Below are 25,700 nucleotides of genomic sequence, written 5' to 3'. Positions count from 1 at the left end.
CCTTGATCCCAAAAAGCCAATATCCCTTGCAGCTTCTTTTAAATATGCTGCAGCGTCCCTGATATGACCCAGAGTCAAAACCACGCTATCCCTGTCCAGGGTATCTATCTCAGATGACAAGTTATCTGCCCACTTTTCAATAGCGCTACTCACCCATGCCGAAGCAACGGCAGGTCTGAGTAGCGAACCTGTAGTGACATAAATGGATTTTAGTGTATTTTCCTGCTTACGATCCACAGGATCCTTTAGGGCTGCCGTGTCAGGAGACGGAAGCGCCACCGTTTTGGACAGATGCGATAGAGCTTTGTCCACTGTGGGGGTTGACTCCCACTTTTCCCTGTCCCCAGAGGGGAATGGATATGCCACTGAAATTCTTTTGGGAACCTGTACCTTCTTGTCAGGATTTTCCCAAACCTTTTCAAAAAGAGCGTTCAGTTCATGAGAGGGAGGAAACGTAACCTCAGGTTTCTTTCCTTTAAACATACAGACCCTTGTATCAGGAACAGCAGGGTCCTCCGTGATATGTAATACGTCTTTTATCGCCACAATCATGTACTGAATGCTCTTAGCCAGTTTAGGATTCAATCTGGCATCACTATAGTCGACACTGGAATCAAGTCTGTGTCGGTATCTGTATCCGCTATCTGGGTTAATGCACGTTTCTGTGACCCCGAAGGGGTCAGAGCTTGTGACATTGCATCCTCCATGGATTTTCTCCATGTCTGGTTCTTAGACTCAGATTTATCTAATCTCTCAGTCAACCGAGCCACATTTGCATTCAAAACACTCAACATATTTACCCAATCAGCCGTCGGCGGTGCCGACACGGTCACTCCCACAGCCTTTTCTGTCCCCACTCCAGCCTCCTCCTGGGAAGAGCACTCAGCCTCAGACATGTCGACACATGCGTACCGACACCCACAACCACACTGCGGCTATAGGAGACAGACCCACAGCAAAGCCTGTTAGAGAAACACAGAGGGAGTTCTGTCAGCTCACAACCCAGCGCCTATCCCGGTTCTGAAGCGAGTAATATACTGCCCAGACCTGTTAGCACTTTTAAATTCAATAAAATTGCACCAAATCACTTCTGCCCCCCTCCCCGTTTTGCACCCTGTTACTTGTACAGTAGTGTGGGAGTCCAGGCTCAGCGTCTCTGCAGCTGTGAAGAGAAAATGGCGCTGGTCAGAGCTGTGAGGACTAAGCCACGCCCCCTTAATGGCGCTTCAGTCCCGCTTAATTATACATATTTATACTGGGGGGTGTGTATGTAGTGCCCAGGCACTGTTTACGCTTGTGCCAGTCGCTATTTGAGGTTTTATGCTGCCCAGGGCGCCCCCCCTGCGCCCTGCAGTGCTGTTTTGTATGTGGGAGCATGGCGCGCAGCGCGGTACCTCAAAAGCCGTCACTGAAATCTTCTGCCGTCGCTGAAGTCTTCTGATCTTCCTATACTCACCCGACTTCTGACTCTGCAAGGGGGTTGACGGCGCGGCTTCGGGAACGAGCATCTAGGCGTACCCAGCAATCAGGCCCTCTGGAGCTAATGGTGTCCAGTAGCCTAAGAAGCAGAGCCTTGAAACTCACAGAAGTAGGTCTGCTTCTCTCCCCTCAGTCCCACGATGCAGGGAGCCTGTTGCCAGCAGGACTCCCTGAAAATAATAAACCTAACAAAAAGTATTTTTTCTGAGAAACTCTGGAGCGCTCCTCAGTGTGCATCCAGTCTCACTGGGCACAGAATCTAACTGGAGTCTGGAGGAGGGGCATAGAGGGAGGAGCCAGTTCACACCCCTTTTAAAGTCTTAAAGTGCCCATGTCTCCTGCGGATCCCGTCTATACCCCATGGTTCTTGAAGCATCCCCAGCATCCTCTAGGACGTACGAGAAAAGTATTTATACTGTTTATATGATATATCTATATTACTATATATATACTATAACACTGCATAGTGTACTTCTTTGTTCTTCACTCAGATTCCTACCCTGTCATAGTTCCAATTCTGCAAAAGAGAAAGAAATAATAATGAAAGATCATTACTCTATATCTACTTTTGGGCCTCCTTATAGTTTAGTAGGTGGGAAAGCTGTAAAGGTACAATGCTTGTGAAACATATTGTTGACTTGCCTAACAAACTATAGGTTCATTGCCTGCTACTTGTGCTTTTATATGCTCTTGTTATACTGGTTCAACAGTATGGCTTCACACTGCATATAATAACGAAGCACACAGTACTGTTGGGTTGCAGGGAGCCTGTACGTTCTATAATAGGACAACAGCAGTTCATCGTACCCCACATTAGTCACTCTGGAACACTGCACCTTTAAGAGCTCTTTGTCTCCAGCAACCTTATTTACCCCTTTTGCGGCTCTACTACACTGCACACTTTCTGCAGACTCTTGCATTCACGAACAGAAATACACTTCACGGCCGTATTTTCATCACAATAGTTACGCATCTTGCGTAGAGTTTCAATAATACCCCGAGCACGGCCTGCGTGTGCCGAACGTGGGGGAGTAAGGAGGTAACGCTTTGTGAGTGTGGCTGCAGTCTGCACCAATCAGAACGAGCGGAGGCAGAGGCGCCGGCGGGCGGGAGCCAGTGGGAGAATGGCATATACAGCCAGGGGGCGGGGCTGTGCGCAGTGGTGGCGGGTGACAGGCCGCGCGTGCGGCGAATGACGGAATAAAGAGCGCGAGCGGCGGAGACATGAGGCGGAGACACCGAGGAGGAGGAGGGGCGGACACCGGGGAAGTAGGTACCGGTGCAAAGGGGGCGGGGTGCTGTGTGATGGAGGGGGGGAAAGGGGAGGAGCAGAGAGAGAAACCGGAGGAGGTGGAACCGGGGGAGGCACATACCCATCTCCTGTATGTACACAGACACATGTAAATAATACAAAGGCGGCAGCGTGCGTGTCATGTGTGTATGGCGCCCCCATGCCGACCCACGGGCGACTCAGTTTATTGTTGGATGTGACCTGCGGTGTGTGTGTTTGGAGGGGGCTTCCTAAGTGTGCAGGTTTGTTGTGGCCCTGACATCTCCCCGCTCCTCATACAGGCTGGGGTATGCAGCGGTGCTGCGGCCCGGCGCCCGCTCCTTATATATATATAGCATGCACCGCAGCTGGGCAGCAGTGTTCCCCTCTGCCTGGTGGCCTGGACGCGGCTGTTGTTGGGGGGCATGACCGTTACTACAGCTCTGACTGCCTGCGCTCACCCGCTGCTGGTTGCCGTTATATCCTTATAATCTAGGACACCTATGATTTACCCTAGTTCTGTGGCCAATTAAAGCTATCTGAAATGTAGTCTTGAATGTACCTGTTGTAAAACATAGGTGTCCCAGATTACATGGATATTATGGTAAAGTATGGGGTTGGGGCTGTGAGACGGGCGGTGGGGATCCTGGAGGTCAGCATATTGACACTGGCATACTGACACTGGCATACTGACAGTGGGATCCTGACCGCAGAATGTCATGGGCACAAGTGGCAATAGTCCCTGTTAGTCGGCTTGATCGCTCGAAATCCTGGTATCTGCTTAAATTTTTGGACACACCTCATTCAATGGTTTTTATTTTTATTATTTTCTACATTGTAGATTAATACTGAAGACATCAAAACTATGAAAGAACACATGGAATTATGTTGTAAACAAAAACAAAAAAAGTGTTTAATCAAATTATGTCTTATATTTTAGATTCCTCAAAGTAGCCCCCTTTTGCTTTGATGACAGCTTTGCACGCTCTGTGCATTCTCTCAATCCGCTTCATGAGGTAGTCTCCTGAAATGGCTTTGAATTAACAGTTGTGCCTTGTCAAGAGTCGGTCTGTGGAATTACTTTCCTTCTTAATGTTTTTGAGACCATCAGTTGTGTTGTGCAGAGGTACGTTAGTACACAGTGGACCCCATTATTTGACTACTGTTGTAATCCCTATTATGGCACAAACCACTCAACTCTGTAAAGAGAAACAACAGCCCATCATTACTTTGAGACCTGAAGGTCAGTCGATACGGAAAATTTAAAGAACTTTGTACCAGGGTAGTACGGATGGTGTAATGGTTAGCATTACTGCTTCACAGCACTGAGGTCATGGGTTTGATTCCCACCATGGCCCTAACTGTGCTGAGTTTACTTGTGTGGGTTTCCTCCCACAATCCAAAAATATACAGGTAGGTTAATTGGTGTCCAACAAAAATTAACCCTAATGTGAATGTGTGTGTACATGTGGTAGGGAATATAGATTGTAAGCTCCACTGGGGCAGGGACTGATGTGAATGGCCAAATATTCTCTGTGGAGTATGTGTGTCCTATATAAATAACTGGTAATAAATAAATAATGAATGTATCGTCAAGTACAGTTGCAAAAACCATCAAATGCTGTGATGAAACTGTCTCTCATGAGGACCACCCCAGGAAAGACGACCAAGAGTAACCTCTGCTGCAGAGGATAAGTTTATTAGAGTTACCAGCCTCAGAAACCGCTACTTAACAGCACCTCCGATTAGAGCCCACATAAATTCTTCACCGAGTACAAGTAGCAGACAAATCTCAACATGAACTGTTCAGAGGAGACTGCGTGAATCAGGCCTTCATGGTCGAATTGCTGCGAAGAAGCCACTACTGAGGAGGAGGAACAACAACAACAACAACAAGAAGAGGAGAATTGTTTGGGGCAAGAAACACAAGGATGGACATTAGACCAGTGGAAATCTGTACTTTTGTCTGATGAGTCCAAATTTGAGATTTCCAACCGCGTGTCTTTGGGAGACGCAGAGAAGGTGAGCGGATGGTTTCTCCGGCAGGTTCCACAGGATAACAATGGGATATGATGGAGCGACAGCGGATTTGCACCAATCAGTCAAAGCTGTCCGGCCTCCCAGCATGCAACGGGCCTGTCCATATATCCCTGCCCACTGGCTCAGGCAAATCAGTTTTTTGTTTGGTGCGGCAGCGAGCCGGACCATGGTCAGAGGGCTGCTGTTTCTTTAGTATCCCTAAGTGTTAGTATTTTATTTTTATAGTCTTACTATTTTTGAGTGATCTTTCTAAACAGCGTCTTATACGCATATTGGAAAGAGTCGCTCCAACAACTCCGCTGGGTCGCGACAACACCCACGAGTACAGTGCTGTTTCGGCGGGGGTCTGTGTCGGATATACTAGCAGGTCCAGCAGACGTTACCAGGCTGTAGCCGGAACACTGAGAGAAGGTAAGGCATCGATTCCGCTTAGTAGGGGAATATGGACACAGCCGCACTGTATTGGAAGGAGGCTACCAAACAGTAGCTGACGCGTTGCCACCACGGGTGCTCCAGCACTAGGAATAGCATGAGGCTGCAATCCCTAGGGTTGATGTCAGCAGTGGGGAGTCAGACGCTCTCCTGGTCGCCCCTCCCCTCCGGTTCATGACCAGTTTCCGCCGAGTCTCCCGCCATGAACTGTTTCCTCGCTTCCGTCTCAGACGCTACTAGCTACACTAGGAGACGAGAGGACCCGGTTACAGCATAGGAGGCTGTGTGACCGGGGCGTCTGTGTTCACTGATGGCTACCACAAGGAGACCCAGTCGCAGCATAGGCGGCTGTGTGAACGGTGATTCTATGTTCGCTGAGCACTTCCACAAGGGGATCCGGTCGCAGCATAGGCAGCTGCGTGACAGGTGTGTCGGTGTTCACTGAGCGCTACCCCGAGGAGACCCGGTCGCAGCACAGGCACCTGTGTGACCGGAGCGTCTGTGACCACTGGGTCAGGAAGCGTCAGTGTGCACTTCTAGCGTCTGGACCCACTCAGCGTTCATTAACGTATGATCGATCTTGGAAGCAGGGTGAGTCTCCCTGTATCCTAATCTGAGTACGGGTAGTACAGCACGATCTACCTTTGAGTACGAATAGTTAAAGTGTCTATTGCATATGAGCCTGTACCATTACTACTGTTTCGTTTGCATTGCGTCTGAATACGTTAGATCTGTTTTAAACTTGATTCAGTAAATGTGTGCTCCTACATAAATGTTATTTGTAGTTGATAATATACTCATATTGCTTATTATACTAATGTGACTGCTGCTAGTATTTAGGCTGACTTTACTAAATGTGTGTTTAGTCTGTCTTGCAGATCCTCAGTGCTGATGCATGGAGGGTCGGATGAATATCGTTTAAAGATTAGTCACAAAATTGTGTAGTATACTGTGGAAGTGCTGATTATTTATCACGTATAAGAGCGTCAAAGGTGAGGACACTCATTATGTTTGTTTTTACAAAAGCTGTATTGTCCTCTCATGATCTGGTTCGGGAGGGTTCATGTGCATAGTGTTTAGCGTCAGCAGAAATACAAGGCAGATTCGGGTACAAATGTCTCTTCCTTGGGCTATCTTTGCACACATTTTATCCAATAAGCTGAATGGATAATCTCTTCAAAATCCTGTACCAGGTAGAGCCTTTACATGCAGAACCACCTATGGTGCATCACTCGCAGCAGCTTCTCAGAGCAATGGTAAGTAAAATCTTCACATTCACAGGCTACACATGGTTGAATTCATCGGAAGATGAAAGTCCAATTTATTCTACTTCATTTTACAAAGAAGAGGTAGGTCTCAGCTGGAATATAGCTGAGCTAAATAAAGCATTGAGGGAGCCTGGTTAAAAATCTAGGCACCTGTATTTGAACATCCTAAAAACCTGAGTTTCCTGAATCATATCAGCTGACAGAAATCGGGGAAGAGGTTGGGGTTGTACCCAAATAAAAGTTAGAATTCTAAGAAATTTGAATTCTAATTACCTTCTTCCATTTGGGGATGTTTAAAAAAGAGGTGGCTCCTAAAATAGTAAGGCAAGTGATCTACTTTATCTTTGCTTTCCCTGTCTAGGGGCAGTCATAGGGCCAAGCCTTGGTTTTGACTTAAATGGCGAAGACAGTGGTTGTCTGGGCTAATGCAATTGAAGGAGAATCTTTTCATTAACTGTAAAGTTCTCATATATTGCAATGATCCTGGAGAAACACCAATATATTGGCATGGTTTCCTTCAGGGCATTAGCATCAATCATATCTGCACGCAGAGCAGTTTTTGGCTGGAAGGTGGAAGCCGATTCAGAATTTAGGAAAGTTTTGGAATCATTGTCCTTTCTGGAAAGTTTTTCTTTGGTAAAGAACTAATAGATATTCTGAAATCAGGAGCAGAGTCCAAAAAGGTCAACTTTCTTCCACATACAGTTTTAAACTTAAAGTTCTGTTTTTCTGCCCCTGGGTTTGATTCCTAGGAGGACTAATAAGGCACGGGACTGCCAAAAGTCCAGTTGGATCTACAGCTATATCACACTGGATAGGCCCAATCTCATCTGAGTTGCGAAGATGAGCAGTGTGGAGCCTGGTTGATACTCGGATGCGAGACCACCTGGTCAGGTGCTGTAGAAAGATAAGGTATGTTTCTGCCTTCACAGCCATCTCGGTTAGAGATGAAGGACAAGGTTTGCAAGAAGCAGTTCAGAAATTGCTTCAGCAGGAATAGTCATTCCAATTCCTCTTGCAAATGAGGACTGTTTTTACCCCAGCCTGGTAAATTCAGAAGCCAAAAGGATCGTTTGGGCCTAGGCTCAATCTCAAAATGCTGAACAAATAAATTTGGTACCTTGGTTGCACTTGCAATAGTTATGTTTCTTATGCTGGGCTTAGAGCCTGGATCTACAGGATGCTTACCTTCAGGTGCTAGATCACTGTCCATCAGTGTTATTTAAGGGTTTGCTATCTTCCAACAGCATTTTTTTTTTTATTTTTTTTTTTTAGTTTAAGACTTACCTTTTCGGTTAGCCTGACTATTTAACAAACATATGAAGATGAGCACATCTTATCTCCGCTAGCAGCGGTTAAGCATTTTCTCAGACCTAGCCGATCTTTAATCCTGGCACGCAGGGATTACCTTTAGGCCCTCTGCAACAGACAATAACCTGTATGCAGAGGCACAAGTGAATCAATAATGAACCATTAAGTGTCTCCAGTTCCGTCACATCGGATGATTCACTTGGGGGCTGTACTGGATCAGGTCTGCCAGAAGTAAATTTTACCGTGAACCAAAATATCCAGGTTGTATTCTAGGATTCAAGTCACACAGTCAAACTGATCCATTCACGCAACAAAGCGGGTGATGGGTTTGATGATATCTGCATCAACAGAGTGAAGAATGCACAATTCCTCTCGTCTGCTCTGCAGCGTCTGAATTTTACCAAATAGAATCTACAGTCACAACACACTGAATGTGCCCAATCTCATTGGATCGTGGAAGATGGGCAGTGTTGTCCTGGTTGGTACTTGAAGGAACCACCTGGGAATACAAGGTGCTATAGGTAATTATGGAAGGCTTCACATAATGAAAACGGAATGGTACTTACGATAAAAGTAAGAAGGTCGTCAGCCTGGTAGAAACGGGCATCCCAGCTGGACAAAGGGAAATCCTTTTGGATATCAGATTGGAAAAATTCTGACACTGAGGACCAGTGTCAGGAAGATTGTGTTCCCAAAGAAGTAGGTTGTATGCCAATTAAAGGTGGACCCTTGGGCCACACATAGGACACTGGTGTAGGCACAGGAGAGTCTTCAAGGAAAACCAGTCCAGTGCCGTGCGAACTATGCGCGTACCTCAACATCAGAAAGGAACTCGCAGCCGAAAAAAGCGATGAAAAAGGTAAAGCACATACTAAGATGGGCAGAACTTAATCGTTCAACCGGGTCCGCTATTTTCATTTTGGGAATCCTAAATGGGGAAGAGGACCTTCTCAAGTTGACACACCATGCAGGAAAATGAATGGGCTCTACACCCAGAGGGTTCCGGATTTAGGTGAAACTACAGGTGTTTGTCAGATATATCTCATGGAGTTTTTGTCGGGACAACAAAGGGCTCACATAGGGGTCAAAAACAATGGATCCCAGAGTGATCTTTGTGGATGTCCTATCGGTGAGGTGAGATGAGACTTTCTTCTGGTTTTGATGTTTCTCCAATCGCCCTATTACCAGGGTGGTGAGAAAGCTAAATAGGAAAACCAGCTGAGAATGGCAATGGATACTCTATTTCTGCTTTCCCAAAGTCCAGAACTAATGACACAGGCTATCGCAGACAGCTGGATCTACGATCCTTGATGGCATGGCCTTGATACATTTATCCTGTAGGTAACAGGATGTTTGCAGCAGGTGATTTAAAAAAAAGGTCAGAACAAGGAACCCTTCCTTAGCTCGCCTTTATCACCAAATATGGTAAGCCTATGTTCAGGCTTGCAGTGAGGTTGGATCTTAGATCTTTCAGAGTTCTGGGGTCTTAGCTTACTTTCGGGCACGAATGGATAAAACTTTGAAGGTGGCTCCCTTGGAAAAGCAAGGGTCTGTATTGACTGTAGTGTTCCAAAACTAAATAACTTACAGGATGTGCGTACGTTTTTCCAGGTGATGCAGCGCATTCAGCCTCTGGTTGTTTCTACAGTGCCATGGGACTGGTGTTAGTCCTTTAAAGCCCTTCAAGTTGCCCAATTTCAACCATTGATTAAAATGGATTATAAATGTGTTTTCTACTGACTAAGGGGTCAGCTAGAGGAATATCAGACTTAGGGGCATGGTCATGTTTCCCATTTCTGATCTTTATCCACGTAAACCATTCTCAGAACTAGGTTTGCGTATATTTCCAAGGTGATGACTAAGTTCCACCTTTAACGAGGAAAATATCCAGTTTTTTCAGGTTCCGGGCCTCGCTGCGGAAGATGCATCACTAGACGTTGTTCATGCATAAGGGATCTACGTGTAATATACCAGTGCCATCAGGAAAGAGATTCCCTCTTCATTCACTATGGATTTTATAAGAGAGGATGGCAGGCTGGTAAGCAGATGCTGGCAAGATGGCTTCAGAGGACTATTTCAGAAGCATATTCTCTAAGCTGATCTCCCTATTCTGGCTAATGTCTATGTTCATTCTACCCGTAAGGTAGGTCCTTCTTGGGCAGCACAATGTGGTGCCTAAACAGAACAGGGTTGTAAGGCAGCCACATGGTCTGCCATTTACACATTCAATAGATATTATGCCTTGAATACTTTTGCCTCTCACAATGCTGAACTCTAGCGAATGATTCTCCTATGCATCAGGAGCATCCCCACCACTAAACTGCTTTGAGAAATACCATTGTTATCCTGTGGACCCTGCCAGAGGAATATATGTTATGGTAATAACTTACCGTTGATAACTGTATTTCTCCTAAGTCCACAGGTATCCCACCCTGACGCACCTGATTTGAGGATCCTTTTTACTCGCTAAACTCTTCCTCCTTGTACGGAAGGCTGTGCATGTGGGTTCTTCTCGCCTGATTAGGGTTCTACATAATGCTTCTGCCTTGAGCTTTGGAATACAACTGATTTGCCTGAGCCAGTGGATGGGGATATATGGATGGGCCCGTTGCATGCTGGGAGGCCGGAAAGCTTTGACTGGTGCAAATCCGCTGTCGCTCCATCATATCCCATTGTTATCCTATGGACTTAAAAGAAATACCGTTATCAACGGTAAGTTCTTACCATAACGTATATTTCTGCATGTGTGGTTCCCACTGAGAAGCATGGAGGAGGTGGTGTGATGGTGCTTTGCTGGGGACACTGTTGGTGATTAATTCAAAATTCAAGGCACACTTAACCAGCTACCGCAGCATTCTGCAGTGCCGTGCCATCCCATCTGGTTTGCGCTTACTGGGCCCATAATTTGGTTTTCAAAAAGACAATTACCCCAAACACACCTCCAGGCTGTGTAAGGGCTACTTGACCAAGAAGGAAAGTGATGGAGTGCTGCGTCAGATGACCTGGCCTCCACAATCACCCGAACTAAACCCAATTTTTGGATGAGTTGGACCGTAGAGTGAAGGAAAAGCAATCAACAAGTGCTCCACACCTCTGGGAACTCCTTCAGGACTGTTTGAAAACCATTCCAGGAGACTACCTCATGAAGCTGAGAGAATGCCAAGAGTGTGCAAAGCCGTCATCAAAGCAAAAGGGGGCCAACTGAGAGTAATCTAAAATCTAAAACATATTTTTACTTGTTTTAACCTTTTTTTTTTTTTTTTTTACAACATAATTCCATATATGTAATTTCATAGTTCTGATGTCTTCAGTATTAATCTACAATGTAGAAAATAATTAAAATAAATAAAAACCATTGAATGAGAGGGTGTGTCCAAACTTTTGACTGGCAGTGCGTATGTATGTATATGTATATGTGTGTGATAGATAGATATATATATATATATATATATAATATACGGGCATCCGCACAATACTGAATCTCCAGAGGACAACACGGTGGTGCTCAACTCCAAGGAATTTCGGGTTCCTGATAATAGTCTTTTTGAAAAAAAGAGGGCACTCACCAGCAATTTCTAAAAGAAGGTCAGAAGGTCATTTATTGGTACATTCGTATGTCGACGTTTCGATCACATCCCAGTGATCTTTGTCAGGACAACAAAGCACTCTGCTTCTGGTGCTCTGTCACCACACAACACTGCTTTGTTGTCCTGACAAAGATCACTGGGATGTGATCGAAACGTCGACATACGAATGTACCAATAAATGACCTTCTGACCTTCTTTTAGAAATTGCTGGTGAGTGCCCTCTTTTTTCAAAAAGACATATATATATATATCAAGAAAAAGGCAGCGGCACTCCGTTGTAAAATGGAAAAATGCTGTGTATTAAGTCAAAACATAAACAGTGGTCACGATGACCCAACGTTTCAGGGTCCTTAAACCCCTTTATCAAGGCGTGATAAAGGGGTTTAAGGACCCCGAAACGTTGGGTCATCGTGACCACTGTTTGTTATGTTTTGACTTAATACACAGCATTTTTCCATTTTACAACGGAGTGCCGCTGCCTTTTTCTTGTTAAAAATTTGAAGTATCTTTTGCTGCGGAGGGCACCCGGATCTACAAAGTTTATCAGAGTGCCGGGCAATTCTACATACATACACATATATATGTATGTATGTATGTATGTATGTATGTATGTATGTATGTATATACATACATACATACATACATACATACATACATACATACCACAAGAAAAAGGCAGCGGCACTCCGTTGTAAAATGGAAAAATGCTGTGTATTAAGTCAAAACATAACAAACAGTGGTCACGATGACCCAACGTTTCGGGGTCCTTAAACCCCTTTATCACGCCTTGATAAAGGGGTTTAAGGACCCTGAAACGTTGGGTCATCGTGACCACTGTTTATGTTTTGACTTAATACACAGCATTTTTCCATTTTACAACGGAGTGCCGCTGCCTTTTTCTTGAGATATATATATATATATATATATATATATGTCTTTTTGAAAAAAGAGGGCACTCACCAGCAATTTCTAAAAGAAGGTCAGAAGGTCATTTATTGGTACATTCGTATGTCGACGTTTCGATCACATCCCAGTGATCTTTGTCAGGACAACAAAGCAGTGTTGTGTGGTGACAGAGCACCAGAAGCAGAGTGCTTTGTTGTCCTGACAAAGATCACTGGGATGTGATCGAAACGTCGACATACGAATGTACCAATAAATGACCTTCTGACCTTCTTTTAGAAATTGCTGGTGAGTGCCCTCTTTTTTTCAAAAAGACTATTATCAGGAACCCGAAATTCCTTGGAGTTGAGCACCACCGTGTTGTCCTCTGGAGATTCAGTATTGTGCGGATGCCCGTATAATATATATATATATATATATATATATATATATATATATATATATATATATATATATATATATATTTTTTTTTTTTTCTCCAACTCCGGCACTCCGCTGACATAAATCTCATACTGCACCCGGTGCCTTTCTCATGTAAACCTGCACGGCTCCACGTAATATAGCCCTCCAATGGCGGCACTCCAGGGTTCAAGAAAAAAATGACACAAATCGGCTGTTTTAGGCAACGTTTCAGCGCCGTTCAGCGGCTTGATAAAAGCGCTGAAACGTTGCCTAAAACAGCCGACTTGTGTCATTTTTTTCTTGAACCCTGGAGTGCCGCCATTGGAGGGCTATATATATATATATATATATATATATATATATATATATATATATATATATATATATATATATATATATATATATATATATATATATATATATATATATTTATACCGGTGCCTTCATAAAGGATAGACACATAGGACAAGGATGCGGCACTCTCGGCTTAAAGAATTCACAGCAACAACTTCTGATTTGCAACATTTCAGTAGACCAACCTACTGTCGTCAGGCTTTAATAACAAATAAAATGAACGTACATACCTTTATACTATCACCTCGTGCATTCCCGCCAGCTCGCCCCGGGACCGCTCACCCGCCGAGCCGCACAGGCTGTGACGTCGTCAACTTTCGACGGCGCCTAGTGACGAACCCTTCACCATGGCAACAGTGTAAACAATGCAGCAGATAGCTGTGTTAAACTGAAACAATGCAGACCGTAGCGTTCGTTACAATACATGACGGACTTATGCTACATTACTTATATCAGATACATCAGCCACAATTGAATATTACCATAAAATACTTAATACAGACCACATTACTTCTAATATTCATTTAAGGAAGCAGGTATAGGAGATTGATTCATTGAGGCCTCGTGGGTATATTACTCCAAGGCGAAGAATCCATTTAGATTGTAATTGTAATAATTTGGCACCTCTATTGCCTCCTCTCATATCTGCTGGGACATGGTCTATCATTCTGTACCTTATACTATGTATGGGATGTTTAAAATGCGCAAAATGCCTGGCAACCGGTTGTTCGCTGGTGCCCGTTTCTAAGGCATTTCGGATGGCAGAGCGATGAGCCGACATTCTCTCTTTAAATTTTCGTTCGGTCTTACCGATATAGCTCAAACCGCAGGGACATATAATTTGGTAAATTACGAAATTGGAATTACATGTTAATTGATGATGAATGGAGATTTTTTGTCCTGTCTGGGGATGATTAAAACTCCCCTGTAAGTAGGTATTGACACGTTACACACGAACATTTAATATTTCCAAGCTTTGTATTCTTCAATAAAAAAGACTTAACTACAGGTTCTCTTTTTAATTTTGCTATGTCCGTTTTTACTAACCAATCTCGCAGATTCCTGCCCCGTGAATAACATGGCATTAGATTGGTATCCTTCAGATTCAAGTTGTCATCTGAGGAGATAATAGGCCAGTGCTTTTTAGTTATCGAATTAATCTGAGATGACTTAATATGAAATTTATTTACCCATGGTAGAACAGATTTAGTCCCACTTATTTTTTTATTACTAGAGAGAAGTGACTCTCTGTCTAAGGCCATCACCTTGTTTTTGGAGCACATCAGTGCTTTTAATGAATAGCCTCTAACCAACAGCTTGTCAATAAGGGAGTCTATTTGTAACTCAGCTGTATCTTTATTGCTGTTTATTCGCCTAATCCTAATCATCTGGGAGTAGGGGAGACCTCTCGTCATAGATTTAGGATGGCAGCTATTGGCATGTAAAAGCTGCTGTTTGTCTGTGGGTTTTATGAACAATGTAGTGGTCAAAGTTGACCCGGTAATCTGAATCTGCACATCTAGGAAGCTAATGACATTTTGATTCATATTGAAGGTGAATTTGATGGGTCCTTCTGTGGCATTATAGTCATTTAACATGTTTTCCAACTCTATATGATTGCCTTTCCACAGGATAATTAAGTCATCTATATACCTGTTAAATAATAGCGCCTGGGAGGAGAATAGAGGGTTGTTATAGAACAGATCCTCCTCTACTCCAAACATGACTATATTTGCATAGACTGGCGCCACAGAAGAACCCATCGCACACCCCTGAGTTTGCAAATAAAATTGCTTATCATATAAGAAAAAATTCATGGTCAAAATTAATTGAAGCAGTTGTAATATAACATCAATTTTGGCTAGATTAAAGACATTCTTCCTCAATAGAAACCTTTTAACCGCCGCCAGACCAAACTGGTGCGGGATTGAAGTGTACAGACTGACTACATCTACCGTTACCAACCATGTATCTTCAGAGATCGTAGTTACCTTATTCAAATTATTTAATAAACTCGTATCTAAAAGGAAGCTCGGTTCATCACGAATTAACGGTTGTAGCAAAGCATCCAAAAGACAAGCTGATGGTTGCAATAATGCACCCCTGGCTGACACAATGGGGCGGCCTGGTGGGGGATTAATACCTTTATGTATTTTTGGGATTAAATAAAAAATCGGAACTAAAGGGTATTCTGGCACTAGAATTTTACTTATATCTTCCGTAATTAAATTCACTGCTAGGGCTTGTTGTAAAATTATTTCAAGTTTTTTCTTGCAAAGACCTGTGGGATTGGATTGTAATTTAGTGTAAATATTGGTATCAGAAAGTTGTTTCTGTGCCTCTTTATTGTAATCTGAAAAATCTTGTAGGACAATTGCCCCTCCCTTATCCGCTGAGCGGATAATTAAATTATGATTATTAGAGAGTGATTGTAATGCCTCTCTTTCTTGTACAGTCAGATTCGGATGACATGGGATATCACTGTTAGTGGCTGTCGCTACATCCTGTTGTTGCTGTGAATTCTTTAAGCCGAGAGTGCCGCATCCTTGTCATGTGTGTGTGTGTGTATGTATATATATATATATATATATAATATCTCACACACACACACACACACACACACACACACACACACACACACACACACACACACACACACACACACATTATAATATAGCTAACGAGCCCACCTGTGAAGTGATTTGAGCAGCAGCTGTTCATGAAACTAGTGATCAGAAGGAGATTAGTAGAAGTCAGCCTTTGGAGTAGAAGCATTAATATTTTATGTGTTATTTTTTTTGTGTGTTATACACTTTGGCGGTCATTGATTCTACCTAAACTGTGTATTTCTTGAAAGTAGAAGTTTTCGTTCATCCTAAACAGCTAGCCAAAGGCCTCTAAACTGTATCATGCTTTTGTCATTTTTGGGTGTACATTATTAATAATCAACACAAACTATTGTTTGCAGCTAAAGATGCATGCAAAATAACTGTAAAATATTAAATTGTGTGGCATTTAAAAATATCTTATGCCATGTACGCCATGATGATCCTCGCTTTTGTCCGGCGATCTCTGACACCATTACATCCCACCAATGGGGTTTATAGGGAAACCGAATGTGACAACTTTATTAGTGGTTTTGTGTACGCGGTTGCTTGGTCCTTAACAAAATCTGTTTGTCCTGGCTTGTGTGCTGTAATTTTGTAAGTGTTATTGGTTTTGAAAGTCTTTCATTCAAGGGGCTTGATTCAACTGAACACTAATTGAATAGCTTCGGGAAGGAGGTCCCAGCACTATTCAATTCAGCATGCCGCTTTGTTGTAGTGTTAGGAGCGAGAACAGGCATACTCTGACATAAGTGCCCCGCTGCGATGCATTTTGCGCCATATTGGGGCACAAAACAGCATTGTGGCACTAGTTTTGTCTGATATCTGCTTGCACCCCCAGAGTTGAACTAAACAGCGTGCTGGATTGAATAGCTCAGAGACCACCTTCCCAGCGCTAGATTAATAAAAAATGTTTAATATATTGTATTAACACTAAAAACATAAGCAGCAATATGCAAAAGATTAACGTAAAAGAATTTTGTAAATCAATCAGTTGACTAAACACCAGTTGCTGGATTAATCGTACACTCAACAAATCACATTTTATAGGCAGTAGTCCTTAATGAAAACTAGGACATCTATTAATACGTCCAAGGACCAAGACAGTTAGTGTAACACTTTACCGATCCTGTGTTCCAATGCAGGGATCCAAGATGTGGGGTCTTTCCATATAGTGTTATAGAGATGAGTGGATTCTGGTTCACAGTGGACACAAGAGATGGCCATTTTAGCTGTCCTTTGGCCTGTGTTCCAAATTGAAGAATCCTAATGGATGGTGACCCTTGCAACATCAATAGGCACTAATAGTTGGATCCTGGTTCACAATTAGAAAGTCGGTCTGGTAGTCCTGGTGATATTTCTGGTGGTGAATGCTAGTGGAGGAGTACAGCAACCTGGAGTGTTGATCACTGGTGTTTAGTCAACTGACTTACAAAATTCATTTATGTTATAAGCAGCAATATGCAAAAGATTGTTTTTAGTGTTAATACACAATATTAAACAATTTTTATTATTAATCTAGTGCTGTATCTTTTTATATTGTAGTCACAAGGGGTATATCTCTCATGTGTTCTGTTCAAGAGCACCAATGCTTTCTGTGGAGATCCAAGAGTTGATCATTTCACTCCCATAATGTTAACTAAAGGTATGTACACACTAGACGATATTGGGGGGATATCCAAGTAGCCCCGGTAATTCACCGGGGCAAATTAGCCCTGATAAGCCGGCACGTGCCGCAGCTTATCAGGGATTTTGTTTCACCTGCCTCCGGCAGGCGAAGCAGTATCCCCGGAAACAACCCCGTTTTCGTCTGAAAACGGGGCTGTTTCACACGAAAACACACAGGTTTCACTGAACCTGTGTGTTTTCGGGAGAAAGGTGTAATGTATGTATGTATGTATGTATGTATGTATGTATGTATGCTGTGTACGATGTGCCTGATTTGGACACATCATTCATAATATCGTCCAGTGTGTATGTGCATCGTCAGGGACATCGGACTGCATGTGGGTCCGACGGGCATCAGCGAGGGCCATGCTGCCTAATGAGAAACTCTGTTAACCAGTGCTGTTACTAGGGGTGTGCCAGTAGTGCCCAGCACATATGCCCCAGCCCGGCTGCCCCACTACTGCTAGCTGCGCCCAGCTCCTATTCACACAGTTACATCAATTTCTTTTAGTCAGGCAGTGCTTTCCAGCCGAAGTGTCTCTACGAGGTGCACAGCTCTCAGCCATGCACCCTGGTAACAGCGGCCAGCACGCACAGGTAGAAGAAACGGAGAAAGATTGGCATTACAGGCATCAGGTCGGTTAAAACAAAGGTTTGCTGCGCTCACTGTGGGGGTATATAAAGTGCAGCATGCAATAAGATACAGGGCAGCTCAGAGAAAGGGGGACACTGAAGGTGGTGAATGGGTAGGTATGGACATAGGAGCGCTATGGTTTGATACCATCAATGTCTTTGATTTGATGTTAGTGTTTTTACCATTGAATGGCAGCATTCCAATGTTTGCTTGCATCGAATGGTAAACATTTGGTTTTCCGATGTTTACTTTGGGTCCCGCCCCTAATCCAATCTCTGGCCAGCCACGCTGCAGAGGTTTTGTGCATGCACAAACAGTGTTGTGGTTTTTTTTTTTTGTGTGGTTTTTTTTTGCGCATGCACAAATCCTATGAATTTTTATTTCTACTGAATTCTTTTTATGCAATGGTTTGTTACAATCACATTGAAAGATTCGATGGCAGAAGCCCAGTCACCATTTGATGGTGGGCTTCCGATGTCCATCCACATGATGGGGTAATAAAAGGAAGCACAATGAACAGAATGGATAGAGGTAAAGAAAAGGAGACAGAGGGAGGGGAGGATGTGTGTGATGTGTATTAGATAGGTGTGTAATTGATATACACACCTAGCCTATACACACACAATTTTTAAAACTCGTACCCACCCGCCACCTCCCCTCCTAATTTCTCCTACTCCCAACATACACCCGACCCCCCCCCCCCCCCCCCCTCAGTGTTCCTTCTTCTTTCTTCACCTTTATCCATTCCATACTGTTCCTCCTGCTTTTTCCTGTTCATTAGTGTAAACATGCAATGGGTCATAATAAAGGGTTAGTCTCAGTCGGACCGTGAATGAATACATTTAATCGATGGAATAGACCCCAATATGTGGTAACAGCAGAATTTATTTATTTATTTCTCCAAAAGCCGTTCGTAAATTGTCGGGTTGCTTTTATGAGTAAATTATGTAAAGACAATGTATTTCTCTTACGTCCTAGAGAATGCTGGTTTCCACATTAGTACCATGGGGTATAGACTGGTCCACTAGGAGCTGTTGGCACTTTAAGAATTTGAGAGTGTGGGCTGGCTCCTCCCTCTATGCCCCTCCTACTAGACTCAGTTTAGAAAATGTGCCCGGAGGAGCCGGTTACAGCTAGGGGAGCTCACCAGAGCTTTCTTTAGTAAAAGTTTTATTTTAGAGTTTATTATTTTACAGGGAGGCTGCTGGCCACAGCCTCCCTGCTTCGAGGGACTAAGGGAGGGGGGGGGGGGGGGGTAGTGTCCGTCCTGCGAGATCTGAGCCTCTTTATCCGCTGACAGGACACTGAGCTCCTGAGGGGATCGAACGTTCCCCGCCACAGGGGATCGCTCACCCCGGCAGCATGTCGCAACCCCTAACAGAGCCAGAAGATGGCCTGATATGGCGGCACAAGGGTAGGAGCGCAGTTCTGAATAGCTGCACTCCAGGAAGGCTCAGCGGCACATGGTGTTGGCGCTATGAGGGGCGTCCTGAGCCAGCGCCTAAATACCCTAAACTGGACACAGACGCTAACCGGAGACTGGATCCCCAGGCTAGCCTCAGAATCCGCAGTACACAGATGCTAACCGGAGACTGAATCCCCCGGCTATTGACGGAATCCTCAGGCCAGTTTAAAGAATTTGTGCGGGAAGACGCGCCATCTTCATGGGGAGGAGCTTCTCATAATGGACCCAGCAACGTTCAGCGCCATTCTCCTGCCTGCAGTTCCTGTACAAGGGAGCGGTCCCGCCAAGCATCTCCAGCTATCCTGAGCGGTACCAGGGATGTTGGGGAAAAGAGGGGGGGGGGGAGGCTGTGTGATATCTGTGTAGTCTATTAAGGTACACAGATGGCGATGGTAGTTTTATTTGTTCTACCACAGAAAGCGCTGTCTGTGGGTGTTCTCTCTCTCTCTCTCTCTCTCTCTCTCTCTCTCTCTCTCTCTCTCTCTCTCTCTCTCTCTCTCTCTCTCTCTCTCTCTCTCTCTCTCTCTCTCTCATATATATTCTTGGGGGGGAGCTGTGACTATTCCCTGAGTGTGTGTATGTGGGTGCTTAATACCTTCCATAGTCATGTGTAGGGACTGTGTGTGCTGCTGAAGATGTTTCCTCTCAGGAGGAATCCATTGCATGTACACAAATGTAATCACTGTGCTGAGCCAGCGTCTAAATACCCTAACTGGTCACAGTCGCTAACCGGAGACTGAATCCCCAGGCTAGCAACAGAACCCTCAGTACACAGACGCTAACCGGGGACCGAATTCCCCGACTAGCGACGGAATCCGCAGGCCAGTATAAAGAAGTTGGGTGGGAAGACGTGCCATCTTTGGAGGGCGGAGCTTCTCAGTGCGGACCCAGCAGGGTTCAGCGCCATTTTCCTGCTTGCCGCTCTTATTCTGCAGACGGTGATAGGGACTTGCTGGGGGGTGGCACCCCTTGCAGGGGGTGCTACTTATGATTGATGCCATTAGAGATGTGTTAAATATCACGGTCATGTCGCCTGAGCAGGTTGAGGAGGCTTACTTCACTGACAATAAGAAAGCCTCGCTAACCTTCCCTGCGTCTAAAGTATTAAACGCTATTTTAAAAATCCTGGGAAAACCTGTCCCGAGATCTGCCGCGTTGGAAGAACCGGCTGATCGCAAGATTGACACAAATCCGTATACACAGCTTTGGGGGCGATACTACGGTCTGCCATGGCCTGTGCATGGATTTCTAAAGCTATAGTAAAGTGGTCAGGCACGTTACTTGAGAAATTTGGTTACAATGGATAAAAAGTGACGTTGAATTGTTCTTGCGTAACACACAGGATTCTGCGGGATTTACGTTGAAATCCATGAAAGACCTGGGTTCGATGGCTGCAGGAATATCCTCCATGTTTCTCAGATCGTAGAGGACTCTGGCTGCGCCAATGGTCTGCCGATACGGAATCCAGGAGAGGCGTGGAGAACCTACCCTACACAGGTCAGGCTCTATTTGGGGAAGCGCTAGATGCGTGGATTTCCACGGCAACTGCGGGTAAGTCACCTTTTCTTCCTTCCGCTGCGCCTGCTATGAAGATACCCTTTACTTCAGCTGCATCGCAGTCCTTTCGGACTGCCAAAGCAAAAAAGCCTAAGCCGTCCAACACCTTCTTTAGAGGAGGTTGGCCAAAATCCAAGAAACCTGCTGCTGCGGGTTCCCAGGAACTGAAACCTACTTCAGGTACGCCTAAAAGGCCCTACACACTGGCCGATTTTTTTTTTAAAGATATGAACGATCTCGTTCATAAATGAACGAGAACTCGTTCATATCTTTCAGTGTGGAGGCTCCAGCGATGAACGATGCGCGTCCCCGCGCTCGTTCATCGCTGGTCCCCTGTCGGCTGTACATGCAGGCCAATATGGACGATCTCGTCCATATTTGCCTGCACTTCAATGCAGCCGGGTGACGGGGGGAGTGAAGAAACTTCACTCCCCCCGTCACTGCTCCCCCGCCGCCGGGTCGCTCGTCGGCCGTATCCGCCGTCGGGCAACTCGGCGGCGGGTCGGCCAGTGTGTAGGGCCCCTTAGTCCTCAGCATGACTGTGGTCTGCGCGGCCTGGAGGTGGGACTGGTGGGGGCGAGACTCGGGCCTTTCAGTCACGTCTGGGTGTCGTCCTGCCTGGATCCCTGGGTGTAAGATATTGTGTCCCAGGGGTTCAGGCTGGAATTTCAAGATCTCCCTCCTCACCGATTCTTCAAATCAGGCTTGCCAGCTCTGCTGGCTGACAGGGCTATCTTACAGGAAGCAATCCAGAAGTTGATGGAGGCACAAGTTATTGTACCGGTTACACCCCATATGCACAACAAAGGTTACTATTCGAACCTTCTCGTGGTACCGAAACCGGATTTTTTTTTGGTTGGGCCCAGTCTGAACTTAAAATCACTAAACCCCTTTCTGAGGGAGTTCAAGTTCAAAATGGAGTCTCTGAGGGCAGTGATATCAGGTCTGGAGGAGGGGGAATTCCTGGTATCCCTGGATATCAGGGATGCGTACCTCCCATATTCCGATTTGGATGCCGCATCAAGCTTAGCTACGATTCGCATTGTTGGACTGTCATTTTCAGTTCCAGGCCCTGCCATTCGGCCTCTCCACTACACCGAGGGTATTCACCAAGGTGATGGTGGAAATTATGGTTCTCCTCCGCAGACGGGGTGAACATAATTCCATATCTGGACGATCTGCTGATAAGGGTGTTGTCCAAGGAGAAGCTGTTACGGTCCATAGCTCTCACGATCCAGCTTCTCAGGTAACATGATTGGATCCTGAGTCTTCCAAAATCACATTTGGAACCAACCAGGAGGTTGTCCTTTCTGGGATTGATCCTCGACACGGAGGTGCAGAGGGTGTTTCTTCCAGAGGAAAAAGCTTTGGTGATTCAAACAATGGTCCTGGATGTCCTGAAGCCAGCCCAGGTGTCTGTTCATCAATGCATTTGCCTTCTGGAGAAGATGGTGGCCTCTTACAAGGCGCTGCAGAACGGGAGGTTTCTTGCTCGGTCCTTCCAACTGGTTCTCCTGGGCAAGTGGTCGGGATCCCATCTTCACGTGCACCAGGGAATACGTCTGTCGCCAAGGGCCAGGATTTCACTCCACTGGTGGCTGCAATTACCTCACCTGGAAGGCTGCAGGTTCGGAATTCAGGACTGGATCCTTCTGACCACGGATGCAAGTCTCCGAGGCTGGGGTACGGTCGCTCAAGGAGAAGCCTTCCAAGGACTGTGGTCAAGTCTGGAATCTGGCCTGCCGATAAACATTCTAGAAATAAGAGCCGTCTACAACTGTCTTCTCCAAGCGGCCCATCTTCTGAGAAATCGGGCCATTCAAGTGCAGTTGGACAATGTAACGACAGTGACTTACATAAACCGACAGGGCGGAACGAAGCGCAGAGCTGCAATGTCAGAGGTAACCAGAATCATCCTCTGGGCAGAAAAACACGCGTTGGCGCTGTCAGCGTTCTTCATTCCGGGAGTAGACAACTGGGAAGCAGACTTCCTCAGCAGACACGACCTCCACCCATGGGAGTGGGGTCTCCATCCGGAGGTGTTCAAGGTGGTAACCGATCTTTGGGGCGTACCCCAGATCGACATGATGGCCTCTCGTCTCTACAAGAAGCTTCGGCAGTATTGTTCCAGGTCGAGGGACCCGCAAGCAGTGACGGTGGATGCCCTAGTGACTCCGTGGGTGTTCCAGTCGGTGTACGTGTTTCCTCCACTTCCACTCATTCCAAGATTTCTAAAACTCGTATAAGGCGAACAAGAGTTCAGGCAATCCTCATTGCTCCGGACTGGCCAAGAAGGGCTTGGTACGCCGATCTTCTGGATCTACTGTTAGAAGAGCCGAGGCCTCTTTCTCTTCGGGAGGACCTGCTGCAGCAGGCGCCGTTCGCCTGTCAAGACTTAACACTTCTACTTTTGACGGCATGGAAGTTGTATGCCAGATACTAGCTCGGAAGGGCAATTCGAACAAGGTTATTCCTACCCTGATACAGGCTAGGAAAGGAGTAACGTCTAAACATTACCATCGTATTGGGGAAGAATATGTATCTTGGTGTGAGTCCAAGAAGTTTCCTGCAGTGGAGTTTCAACTGGGACGTTTTCTTCTCTTCCTGCAAGCAGGTGTGGATAGGGGCCTGAGGTTAGGATCCATAAAGGTCCAGATTTCGGCCCTATCCATTATCTTCCAGAAACAGTTGGCTGCCCTCCCTGAGGTTCAGACTTTTCTGAAAGGGGTTCTGCACATCCAGCCTCCCTTTGTGCCTCCTACGGCGCCCTGGGATCTTAACGTGGTGTTGCAGTTCCTCCATTCGGACTGGTTTGAGCCTCTACAGGAGGTTGAGATCAATTTTCTCACGTGGAAGGCTGTCACTTTGTTGGACTTGGCTTCTGCTAGACGTGTGTCGAAGTTGGGGGCTTGATCTTCCATGAGGATAGAGCTGAGCTTCGGACACGTCAGCAGTTTCTTCCGAAGTTTGGGTCGACATTTCATATCGACCAACCTATTGTGGTACCAGTTGAAACTGACTCCTGAGTTTCATCAAAGTCCTTGGATGTTGTAAAGGCTCTAAAGAGCTATGTGAGCAGGACTGCTCGTCGCAGAGAGTCTGACTCCGTTTGTCCTGTATGATCCCAAGAAAATTGGGTGTCCTGCTTCTAAGCAGACGATCTCTCGCTAGATCAGGTTCACTATCCAGCATGCGTATTCTGCGGCAGGCTTGCCGTGTCCTATGTCTGATAAGGCCCACTCTACTCGTAAGGTGGGTTCTTCTTGGGCGGCTACCCGAGGTGTCTCGGCTTTACAACTCTGCCGCTGCTTGGTCGGGGTCGAACACGTTCGCAAAGTTCTACAGGTCCGATACTTTGGCCTCTGACGACCCAAAGTTTGGTCAATTGGTTCTGCAGGAGCCTCTGCGCTCTCCCTCCCGTACTGGGAGCTTTGGTACATCCCCATGGTACTGATTTGGACCTCAGCATCCTCTATGACGTAAGATAAAATAGGATTTCTCTAACGTCCTAGTGGATGCTGGGGACTCCGTAAGGACCATGGAGAATAGACGGGCTCCGCAGGAGACATGGGCACTTTAAGAAAGAATTTAGATTCTGGTGTGCTCTGGCTCCTCCCTCTATGTCCCTCCTCCAGACCTCAGTTTGAGACTGTGCCCGGACAAGCTGGGTGCTGTTCAGTGAGCTCTCCTGAGCTTGCTGTGAGAAAGTATTTTGTTAGGTTTTTTATTTTCAGGGAGCTCTGCTGGCTACAGACTCCCTGCATCGTGGGACAGAGGGGAGAGAAGCAGCCCTACTCTCTGAAGCAAGGTCCTGCTTCTTAGGCTACTGGACACCATTAGCTCCAGAGGGATCGTACACAAGATCTCACCCTCGTCGTCCGATCCCAGAGCCGCGCCGCCGTCCCCCTCGCAGAGCCGGAAGACAGAAGCCGGGTGAGTATGAGAAGCAAGAAGACTTCGAAATCGGCGGCAGAAGACTCCGTTCTTCACTGAGGTAAAGCACAGCACTGCAGCTGTGCGCCATTGCTCCCACACACCTCACATACTCCGGTCACTGTAAGGGCGCAGGGGGGGGCGCCCTGGGCAGCATATGGACCTCTTTTGGCAAAAGTACACATATATACAGTTGGGCACTGTATATATGTATGAGCCCCCGCTAAGAAAATGTATATTTAAGCGAGACAGAAGCCCGCCGTCGAGGGGGCGGGGCTTCTTCCTCAGCACTCGCCTGCGCCATTTTTTCTCCACAGCTCCGCTGAGAGGAAGCTCCCCAGGCTCTCCCCTGCAGATACACGGTAGAAGAGGGTAAAAAGAGAGGGGGGGCACATAATTAGGCGCAAAAATCAATATAAACAGCAGCTACTGGGTTAACATTAAGTTACTGTGTTATTCCTGGGTTTATAGCGCTGGGGTGTGTGCTGGCATACTCTCTCTCTCTGTCTCTCCAAAGGGCCTTGTGGGGGAATTGTCTTCAGATGAGCATTCCCTGAGTGTGTGGTGTGTCGGTACGCGTGTGTCGACATGTCTGAGGTAAAAGGCTCCCCTAAGGAGGAGATGGAGCAAATGTGTGTGAGTGGTGTCTCCGTCGACAACGCCGACACCTGTTTGGATATGTGAAATTAAGTGCTAAGCTAAATTTATTGCACAAAAGATTAGAGAACAGACAGGGAATCTACCCATGTCTGTCCCTATGTCGCAGAGACCTTCAGAGTCTCTCAATGATC

At 45.7% G+C, this 25,700-nt stretch overlaps 1 protein-coding gene across 7 annotated transcripts in view; it reads left to right on the top strand.

Moving 5' to 3' along the window:
- Positions 1-2,626: 2,626 nt before the first annotated feature.
- The window catches only part of USP49 (ubiquitin specific peptidase 49), a 378,308-nt gene continuing 355,234 nt past the window's right edge, over positions 2,627-25,700 (top strand). For 3 of the 7 annotated variants that reach the window (XR_010236072.1, XM_063955079.1, XM_063955073.1), the window contains exon 1: positions 2,627-2,748. The gene's annotated coding sequence lies outside the window, so the exon portion shown is untranslated. Of the gene's footprint in view, positions 2,749-2,811; positions 2,862-2,901; positions 3,013-17,831; positions 17,957-25,700 lie in introns of those variants that run through there. The other 4 variants (XM_063955075.1, XM_063955076.1, XM_063955080.1 and 1 more) reach the window with 4 other exon arrangements.

The sequence above is a fragment of the Pseudophryne corroboree genome, chromosome 2, assembly GCF_028390025.1.
Source record: "Pseudophryne corroboree isolate aPseCor3 chromosome 2, aPseCor3.hap2, whole genome shotgun sequence".
NCBI classification, from domain to species: domain Eukaryota; kingdom Metazoa; phylum Chordata; class Amphibia; order Anura; family Myobatrachidae; genus Pseudophryne; species Pseudophryne corroboree.
The sequence above is the reverse complement of the archived record's forward strand: the minus strand, read 5'-3'. Positions and strand labels throughout refer to the sequence as shown.